The sequence below is a fragment of the Camellia sinensis genome, chromosome 2, assembly GCF_055761805.1.
Source record: "Camellia sinensis isolate YWXY chromosome 2, ASM5576180v1, whole genome shotgun sequence".
Taxonomy (NCBI): domain Eukaryota; kingdom Viridiplantae; phylum Streptophyta; class Magnoliopsida; order Ericales; family Theaceae; genus Camellia; species Camellia sinensis.
The window spans coordinates 24,634,487-24,645,304 of record NC_138962.1 but is presented as its reverse complement, the minus strand read 5'-3'; the positions used below and the strand labels follow the sequence as shown (position 1 = coordinate 24,645,304).

General features: G+C 32.4%; 1 long non-coding RNA gene across 1 annotated transcript; it reads right to left on the bottom strand.

Moving 5' to 3' along the window:
- Window positions 1–5,293: 5,293 nt before the first annotated feature.
- On the bottom strand, window positions 5,294–8,091 carry LOC145806699 (uncharacterized). The gene is made up of 3 exons (XR_014350146.1): window positions 7,839–8,091; window positions 5,731–7,700; window positions 5,294–5,596 (listed from the first exon to the last, which is right to left on the bottom strand). It is a non-coding gene; the product is annotated as an uncharacterized LOC145806699 (long non-coding RNA).
- Window positions 8,092–10,818: the final 2,727 nt, after the last annotated feature.

Genomic DNA, 10,818 nt, shown 5'->3' with positions numbered 1-10,818 from the left:
AAAAAAAAAATACACTAGTAACAAGTCCACTAGTCTTTTGTTTGGGCGCCAACCCATAATTCAATTGGAAAACCTTGTGGCCATACAATGCATAGCGTTTAAGGGGTTGAGTTGACACAATTTTAATTTAAAAGCTTTTATGTTGTTCAAGAGAGAAGATCATGAGAATCACAAACAACCTAAGGTCATCTGACTTAATTGATGATGTGTTCCTTACATTATTGTAGAGGGTTCAAATTTCTTGACTAACTTGATATGTGAAGATGGGCTCCTCTAACATTATTTGGGATTAGATGGGTTCAAAGGGCTCTACCACAGAGGGATTTCAGAAGATCATGGTAATGCAACTATTAAGATGAAAAAAAGGTGCAAACTGATAAAGTAAGAGAGAGAGAGAAAAGTATATGAATTATATTAATGAATGTATACAATACAATATGAGAAGCTTGTATATATAGGTCAAGAAACCTAAGTATACAAGAAATTTAAGTAGTATAGAAATAGATAAGTATAGAAGATATACACATCAAAGAATGGGAAAGGCATACTTGAGAATCACGGATAGCTCTAAGATTATCTGGATTAGTAGATGACTATCCTCCCTACACAATTTACAAAGGTTTGAATTCTCTCACTAACTTGGTGTGGAGAGATAAGCTTCCTAACATCTCTCAAGATTTATTGTGCAAAGATTGGTCAAAGGGTTCTACCAAAGAAGAATTAGATTTATTTTAAGAGAGAAGATCATAATGATGCAACTACTAAGATGTAAAAAAGAAAGCACAAACAAAGAATACAAACTTGATAATCATGGATAGCTCAAGGTTAGTTAGTGTATATACGCTCTTTACACAACTGACAATAGTTCAAATTTCTTAATTAACATGGTATGTGGAAATGGGCATCCTAATATCACCTGAAATATACTGTGTGCACGAATAGGTCCAAAGGACTCTAGGGATTGAGTGAGAGAGAGAAATGTGCACCCTAACATCACTAAAAATTTACTGTGCACGAATAGGTCCAAATGATTGTAGGTGTTGAGAGAGAGAGTTGGGGCATATGAATAAAAATGGGTCAAGTGGGTAAACAATGGATGGCCTTCATGGCTAGAAGAATTGGGAACAAACCCATATGGCCCTATGGAAAATGGCAAGAGATCTTGCCAACAACTTGGTTTTCTTTTCCTACAATTCACTTATCCTTTCTTATTCCATCCTAATATACATCCTCTCTATAGTAGTTTTTTAATAAAAATAAGAAGATTGCTTTGAGATCTCTTGTCTTTGTGCCTAAATAGACATCCCCCCCAAATACCAAAAACCTCATGTGACAATGTCTCTTACCATAATATCCTTAGTTTTAATATCATCATCCAACTCATAATTTCTAATGAACTCCACTGCAGTGCGACAATGAAGTTGCTTCTTGTCTTTTCTTTTGGGAACTCCCATCCATTTAGTTGGGTTTTCTTTTTGGTTGAAGCATCTCAAGGGCCAGATTAGATATGGATTCCGGAGAAATGAGAAATTACAATACATATTGTATGAGTTATTATTTGTTTTTTAACTACTTAACAAAGGTGAGTTGTCATATATCACGTATAAAAATATTTTGTTATATGATTGATTTGGAGTACATGTAGCGCTATTTGCTTCAATTTTTTAATATTTACGTCACTATCTCTTTGCAAACAACTAAAATTAATTTCACACACATAATATATGCATCGACTACTAATATATATATATATATATATATATATTTATTTATATATTCACAAGTAGGTTTAGACAATGGTAAACAAGCATTAAAGGGAGTGTGTGCCACACCATCCAAAGCATGGTGTTGAGAGTGTTTGTGTCCAAGAATTGCCGAATTTTTGTCCCAAGAATCCCTTTTCTCATATTTCAATATTCTTCTTGAATGTATGCATAAGAATAGTTGGGCTGGCCTGAAATGAATAACCCAAAAAAATACTTTTTTTTTCAATGATCGATAAGAACGAAAATAAAAATAAAAGATGGAAATCGCAGACTCAAACTAGAACATCATACTCGATAAGGAAACATCTCATCTAATAAGCCAACATTTGATCTCACTAATTCATTAATTATGGTAACTATATATAGTGAATATAGCAACTTCAGGCCACAGATATGAAAACAAGAAGTCCTTTAGCTCATGAAACAATTCAATAATGATTGATGCAAAATAAATTGGTAAAAATAGCAAGCACATATGACATGTTCTGTGGTCTGTGGACAAGTGTTTTTCATCAAAATTTTATGGGTTTGGCTGTTGTTGTAGTAGGTTTCCTTATCTAGAGTTGAAAACCTTGATAAAAAAAAAATAAATAAATAAAAAGAAGGCAAAAATAATCATATACGCGGAAAAAATTATTGTTAATTTGTATGACAATTTTTCATTGGCATGATACAAAATTTCCTTTTGACCAAACTTGGAATTTTGACTCATCTAATCAATAAGAATGCATGCATCTATGCCTATACTATACCCCTTAATAAAAGCAATGATCCTTTTTCTGACTCCAACATTTTCTTATCCTCCTACTATTCAAGCTCAAAGAGTAGTTCTAAAGCAATATGCTATACAATCTAACAAAAGATTAGATTCAATGAAAAAGATAGATATTGAATATGTACATACATATGTTTAACAGCTACATATATGATATTTATGAAAGAAAAGAAAAAGTAATTGAGTTAGCATCATTCTCAATTAATTGTGAAAAAGATTGGTACAAAAATTGTTTAGGTGAGGCTATTTAGACAACTCTCTCCCATGAGAGATGAAAAACTATTGAGTACAATTGTGATTAGGGTGTTCACAAAATTGGTTAATTAAACTGATTCAAATTAATTTGAACCATACAGTTTGGTTTAAGTTTTTTAAAAAATTGTTGGTTCTAGTTCTACAAAATTAAGAATCGTTAATGATGATTCGATTCACCAATTGTGGCTAAAAAAAACAACCCGAATTGAACTGAACCAAACTGTTTCCTTTTTTAAATATTATTTTTAATATATATATATATGGGTATTTCACAAGATATTATTCTTTTGATTTCCTAAACCGTCAATCTCATTTCAAAAATTTGGACAGGCACTTATCCAATCGAACTTGTCTGAATTGGAACCTAACTTTGATTTAGGATTTTTTTTTTTTTTTTTTTTAAATTTAAGCTAAGATTTATTGGTAGCCATATCAAGAGGTGTTGTATAAAATTAATTATAATAGAACATTGAGGAGGGTTGAAAGGTTGCTTTCAATCACTTTATAGTTTTCATGATGGAAAGAGCTGGGCCTAGTGGGCTCACTCAAAAAAGTCCTAAGGGCCCACTACTACTGGCCCATCCATTACAGCAAAATCAAGGGGTCATTTGCATTACTAGGACTAGGACTCACCCACAATTAAATTGAAAAATATTAAAATAATAATAATAACAAATAAAGTACTATACTTTAAAAAAAAAATTTAAAGTACTGTACTAAATATTGAGGTATCAAAGGCAACCAATAAAAATGTAAAATAAAATGATAAGGGCAGAGTAACATGGATGATGGGCTCCCCACAAAAGAAGGGGTTCTGTAGTAGTTGCATCAAACGTCAGGAGGTTGGAACTTACTATCTGCAAAACCTAAACCCTCTATCCATTTATTTTTTTTTCAAATTTTAAATTTTTTTATGAGATGCTCAAAAAATATCTATGTTCCTAACTTGACTCGGATAGCAATCATGAGTCTTGACTCGGCATAATTATTAAGGCGTGCAGTTCGGATTTTTATTTTGTGATGACAACCTATAGGTTATCTGTTGGTAATGGATTCTCTATCTCCAAATTTTTTGTGTCTTTCTGTCTCGAGCTTTGTACCTTGTGAAATGTGTACACTATGGTGGTGTATCTATTACACAAAATACTACATCCTCAGCCCCAATGTATTTTTAGTTATTGGATTGTCTGTTGAAATCTTTGTATCTCAAAATTACATAATCCTATGGTTAGGAGCTCATTGGAACATAAACACATGAGAATTTGAGGAAAATGACTCTCTATTTTTATTGCTAACGGTGGTATCTTATATAGTATGCATACAATTTAGGATGAATTTATAAGATGATACAATATACTTTTATTTATGACAATTTTACAAGGTAGGCAATTGAGAGTTCGTTTGGAATATGGATTGACTTTTTGACTTTTTGGTTATTTTAGTCTAGGGCTAAAAAATTTCGTTTGTAATAGATTTTTTGACTTTTTTGAGAAAAAAATGAAATGATTATGATTTAAAGTTAACATTTTGTCTTATTGGCTAAAAAGACTATTTTATTTTTTTATGACTATTTTAATAAAAAAAAATCTCAATTTAACTTATATCAAACGAAGACTGAGTTAATTATAACAAATAATACTTCTAGGCAAAGGTTAATCCACACTTCTAACCATTAATATTACAATTTCACAAATATTTTGGCATATATGTATAAATAAAATTTAAAAAAAATAAAAAAACATTGAGTGGTGAAAAAAATGTGGAACAATGGAACCATCACAAACTCATCAAGCACGTGAAAAAAAAAAAATGTGGCCACTGAAAACCTGGTGAAGACTAAAAAATTCATATTAACATTATTAAAATATTATCAGCTAGAAACACTACAAAAAATGTCACTTTTGGCTACCAAAATATTGGTCGCCAAAAGTCCAATATTTAGTCGCTGAAACGATTTAGCGACTAAAATATTTTGTCGCCAAGCTCGTCACCTTTACCCTGTCGGCGATAGTATTGGCGACTAAATTTCGTTTGGTCGCCGAAAGTGACTACATTTGGCTACTAATATTAGTTTAGTCGGCAAATGTTATGTTTCCGCCACTAAAACCTTTAGTCGCCGAATGAGGCTTTTTGGCTACTAAGTTGTTGTGGTCGGGGAAGGTGTCACCTTTAGCTACTAAATAATTAGTCGCCGAAAGTACACATTTGGCTACGAAACTGTATTTAGTCGGCAAAAGGTGCATTCGGCGACTAAAGTGTTAGTCACTAAAAGTGCATTGGGTTATGTTTTTGCTACTAAATTCTTAGTCACCAAAACATTTGATTACGTATTTAGCTACCAAAATATTTGGTGGCCAAATACTTTTAACGTGTTTTTTAAATTTATTTTTTTTTTCTAAACAACCTGTATCCATTATTAATACAACCTGTACCCTGTATAAACAATATAATCCATCAACGCTAAATATGTTATCAAGCATTCAACAACGTACACACATTTTAGTTCCAACCATCCAAAAAATTAATATTGAACGTCCAATTATGTATATATTACAAATTTCATAAGAATCAAGTTTAATCCAACGTCAATAATTTAATTTCATACATAATACAGGAAAAATCAACTACTCCCATTGCACATTTTAGTTCCAACCATCCAAAAATAAGTACTAATAAGTGCAAGATGTCGTCCTGGCATCACTATAAGCTCCCATTGTTCGAGTCCTTCCATAAAACCCTTTGATTGGAAGGGGCCAACTACTCCCACTCGCCCATTCCCTTCGTCCATTGCTGCTGGCACCTGCAGAACCATTGCATGAATGTGAAATCAAGTGCATGTCTAATAAAAATATAGAAAGACATATTCATAGTGTCCTCGATCCAATTACACAATGTAAAATTACTGCATAAGAAAAAAATAAAAGGCGTGCTTACCTGTAGTGCCATGGAAGTTGAACACATTATCCCAACCAGGCAATTGGGCTTGTGTTCAGATTCTTGCATCTCCAGAGCCTGAAGAGACCTTCAGCAATTGAGTTAGGAAACATATGTAGTAAATAAAAAAGAAAACTCATCAATATTAAACAATGAAAGTCATTAATATTCATTTATTCCAATATAGAACATGCATATATGTTGTTATGAAAGAAGTGTTGTGAAGTATCAATGATGAGAAAGTGCTGATGTAAATAGAAACTTGTGAGAAAAGTCATTGCTATTCATTTCTTCTCTTTTGCTTTCAATATATCAACAATACTTAGATAATGTTGCAAAGGAGGAAAGGTTGCTTAGATAATGTGGTTTGCACTGGTATCAAACAAATTATTGAGGAAAGTTATTTATGGAAACAATAAAATAAGTAGTTCATGATACAGCAAAAATACTTCACATCCCAATTATTTACTGAAGGATCAAAAGGTTGGTGACAATATGTGAAAAAAATGCAAGAAGCCCCTATATGTTTATAATTCGAGGAACTTTCCCAAGCTCTCTTTTCTGACTCCAAAACAGTTACTTTATCATCTGCCAACATGCCAAATGTAAGCCGTACTAAAACTTAAATTGAAAGGCAAACTCATTCACACATTGAATAAATTGAATGAATTCTAACAGGGTACGCTTGTTAATGTGACTAGACCTAATCTCGATCATGATGGCCGAAGATGATGGCATAGACAACTGAATTACGAAAAACAATACATGAAGCCAACAAGAAGTAAATAGAATAAAAAGCCTTAATGAGTTGAGTACGCATTTAACAGGTTCAGCTTTATCATGTGTTTCCAAGACTAGCATATTACAAGCTCGCAAGACTTTGTTTTAATTTCACCTCAACGCATATGTTAATGTCATGAATCATGATGAAATCAGTCCTAATCCAAAATCCAAAACCAATAAATTGTTTGTCACTCCTATGCATGTCTACAAAACTTGCCCAACCAATAAATCATTAAATTGTTTGTATATAATAGAATTTGAAATTTTCATGACGAATACATACACTTCCCCAACCAATAGAATTCCCAATAAAACTTTGTCTAAACGCTAGAGTTGAACTACATGAAACTAATGTTTCTAAAACATTTAAACTTTTTTAAAAGTAACTCATGTTAGATCAAGGTTCTCATCATTGGGCAAACCAAAATTCAGAGTACATAATTATAAATCAATTGCATTTCCATATAGCATTGACTGAAGGCAAGAATTGAATAAGCCATTTCTTTTTTAAACCATTGAGATAGTTCAACTCTTGCAATTAATAGTTCTAAATTTAATAGTTCCAAGTTCCAACCACTCAGATAAAGGCTAAAAGCAGCAGTACCAACCGAAAACCTATTTTAGAATTAGCTACAGAGGGAATAGAATGGTGATTCCATAGGCTTTCCTATAGAATGACCAAACATAAGAAAGAATATTTGTCATTATTTTTTTAAGTCTAACCAAACATAAGAAAGAATATTTTGATGGAATAATCATTTCATTCCAATGAACCAAACACTATCTAAGTCTCTAATAGATTATCTGCAAATTATGAATTAAATTCACATAATCCATTGTTTTTGCAATTTGTTTACAACCCAATCTCCTCATCAACACATTGAACAAATTTGATAAATTCAATCCATAACCCACAGTCAGCCATTCATTTTAGCTGGGCAAATTCATAATGAATGAGTGCATTGAATCCAAAAAATCAAAATTTCATAAATCAGAGCATTAATAGAAAACACAAACAGATAAAAATGAAGCAAAATGGAAAAGAGTGAGAGCTAAAGGAGTGTTCTCACACAGAAGCCGGTTTTGACCATGAAAAACTCCATTGAACCTCCAATCATCGCCGACACGACTGATATCTTCAGGTACCAATCCCAAAACTTCATTTCTCTATTTCACTTCTTTTTCCACTGCAAATTTGTACAAAAATGAGCAATTAGGGCAAGTTGCTTTCAGCAATTAACGATCAAATAGCCATACTCAAACGCATACACACAGATGATCAGAGAAAGAACTGAAGAGATGTGAAGTAGAAGAAAAACACAAACCTGAGAAGAAATTAATGGATTAGAAAGCATACCTTCTGACTATTTGAAGAACCCATGTGTGTGCGTGTATGTGAAGCTGTATGGGTTTTTGTGAGTGAATGGTGAAAGAAAGAGAGACAGAAAAACAGAGCCGAGAGAGAGAGAGAGGATCTCAGGCGACGGTGACCAACAAGGAGGTGAATCGGTGCTCCGGTTACTGGCCAACGCGAAGAGGACTGGCGGTGAGAGTGGAGGGGAGAGGAGGGGCGGTGAGGGAGAGGGTGATGGAAAGGGAGAAGGACGCTGAAGAGAGAGAGAGAGAGAGAGAGAGAGGAAGAGAGAGAGACGCTATTAATGGTTCAGGGTTGGGTTTGGTTTGGTGAGAGCGTGAGATAATTTATAGAAATGGTTTTTGGCGACTAAAGCTTTTTGTCGCTAAAGGTATTTTATAAATCCCTCTAAATATTTGAAATGTCTCCCTCCAAAACATTTTACTTCTTTGGCGACTAAAATTCAATTTTGTCGCTGAAAACAAACTTTTGGCTACCAAAATTTTGGTCGCCAAAGGTAAAAAACATATTTTTTTATTTTTCGTTTTCATTCGACAAAACGAATCGAAAAATTATAATTTTTTTCTAAAATTTAAAAAAAAATTCAATGAAGATAAAAATTAACAAATAAATAGTAAATATTTGTTGCTTATTTTGAATTTTGAATTTTTTAAAATTCGGCTCGATAAAATGAATTGAAAAAATAAAAAATTTTAAAATAAAATTACTAAAGGACAAATTTTTTTGAAAAAATAGGTGATTTTTTTAGATGTTGCCCAATGGTTCATGTGATACAAAAATAAAATTTAAAATATTAATTTATTATCTTAAAAGAAAAGAGAAGTAAATGTTACAAAGTTTCTGTAGAGATTCAAACCAATGTTTTATTCATATACCTACTACTAGTGGGAATTCATTTTTATTTAATTAATAAGCATGTTTCATTTTTATTTTTATTTTTATTTTTAAAAAAGAAGCTTCTTTCAATTTTATTTTTCTCATTAAAAAAAAAAAGAGAGTCAAATTTTAAGTGGAGACATAAAATGTCATTGTTGTTAATCTATTCATACTGCAAAAACAAAAACAAAAACAAAAACAAATTTAAGATTTGACAATCTCTATATGAAAAATTCAAGATTTGACAACCTCTTCATAAAAATAAAAATAAAATAAAATAAAAGTAACTATTTTGTTTAATCATCTTTGGCGACTAAATATGATTTGGTCGGCAAAGATAAAAGTAATCATTTGTTTTCATTCGGCTACTAAACAATTTAGTAGCTCTACAGCGACTAAAAAGGAATTTTGTCGCTGAAAATATATTTTTGGCCACCAAAATTTTGGTCGCCAAAGATAAAAAATAAATTTTTTATTTTCATTCGGCTACTAAACAATTTAGTAGCCAAAAGTAACTCTACAGCGACTAAAAAGGAATTTTGTCGCTGAAAATATATTTTTGGCGACCAAAATTTTGTTTGCCAAAGATAAAAAATAATTTTTTATTTTCATTCGGCTACTAAACAATTTAGTAGCCAAAAGTAGCTCTACGGCTATTAAAATTTCTTTTACTCGCCAATTGTAATATTTTTAGCTACTAAATTTTTTTTAGTCGCCAATAATCAACGTTCCCCTACTAAAAAAATTTAGTAGCTAAAAACTTGACTTTTGCCGACTAATATTATTTTTGGTAGCTAATTCTGTAACTTTTGACGACTAAATTGCTTTTGATAGTCAAAAATGATCGCGAAAAATATATTTTCTTGTAGTGAAAATAAAAAAAGGTTCCTAGTAAGCAGCAGCACAGAGTTGTGCTATTAAAAAGGCTAGTGGAAGGAATTAGGAAGATTTTTAAAAATATAAATTAGAATACAAAAATAATCATGGATTAGGTCTCATCTTTTATCTCACATTTATGATAATTTTTATGTTTTAACTTTTATGTTCTAGACAGACACAGATCATGATAATACTAACTTACTTTAATTAAGTAATTGAGAAGCAACGAATAATCAAACCTAATATATTCTGTAATTTTTTATTTATTTAAAAGACAACGTAACTAATTTAATAATATTTCAGGATTATCAAATGATTTTTCATTCTCAAGATGCCTCAACCTCGTTAATCTATATATATTATATATATTTGTGAGAACTAGGATTTGCTATTACCTCGGATCTGCTGCCACATTCATTACCTCCTTACCCAACTCTTTTATCCAATACCTGCTTCCATACTTCCATGAAAGATAAGATAAGAGGGACTAATAAAATAAAATAAAATAAAATAACAATATCAATTGACTTGCTAGGGAGGGTCTCATTGTACAATGAGAAGTGATTGGTAGCTTGAATTTGAATCTCCGAATCCTTCCGAATTCAAAAATGACGTCGTTTTCGTCGTTATTTATTTTTTTATTTTTATTTTTTTTTTTAGAAGAAGAAAATCAGAAGAAGAGAAGGAAGAAGAAGGAAGAAGAAGAAGAAGAGAAGGAGGAAGAAGAAGACTGGAGGGGCCATCAAAAACGGGCTGGAGGCGAAGGCAGAGGCGGGGGCTGCGAGGCAGAGGCGGAGGCGACGGCGGGGCTACGACGAGCTGCTGTAACGAGTTGCGACGAGGCGACGGCAGGGCGATGATCGAGCGGAAGCTACAGCGGGCGGAGGGGCTACCATCTCTTCCCCTCTCTTCCTCCTCTTCCCCTCTCTTCTCTTTCTCTCTTCTCTTCTATCTGATTCGGGGGATTCGGGGGGGCTCAAATTCGGGGAAAAAAACATTTTCCTTGTACAATAGTGGTAATAATAATATAGGACAAATTTCACTTTATCCCCGTATGATTTACGTCATGTATGGTTTATTCCCTGACGTTCGAATATCACCACATAATTATCCTGTGATTTATGGAGGAAAATGCACAGTTAACTTTTCTATCTATTCTAACAGGCTGTGCATGA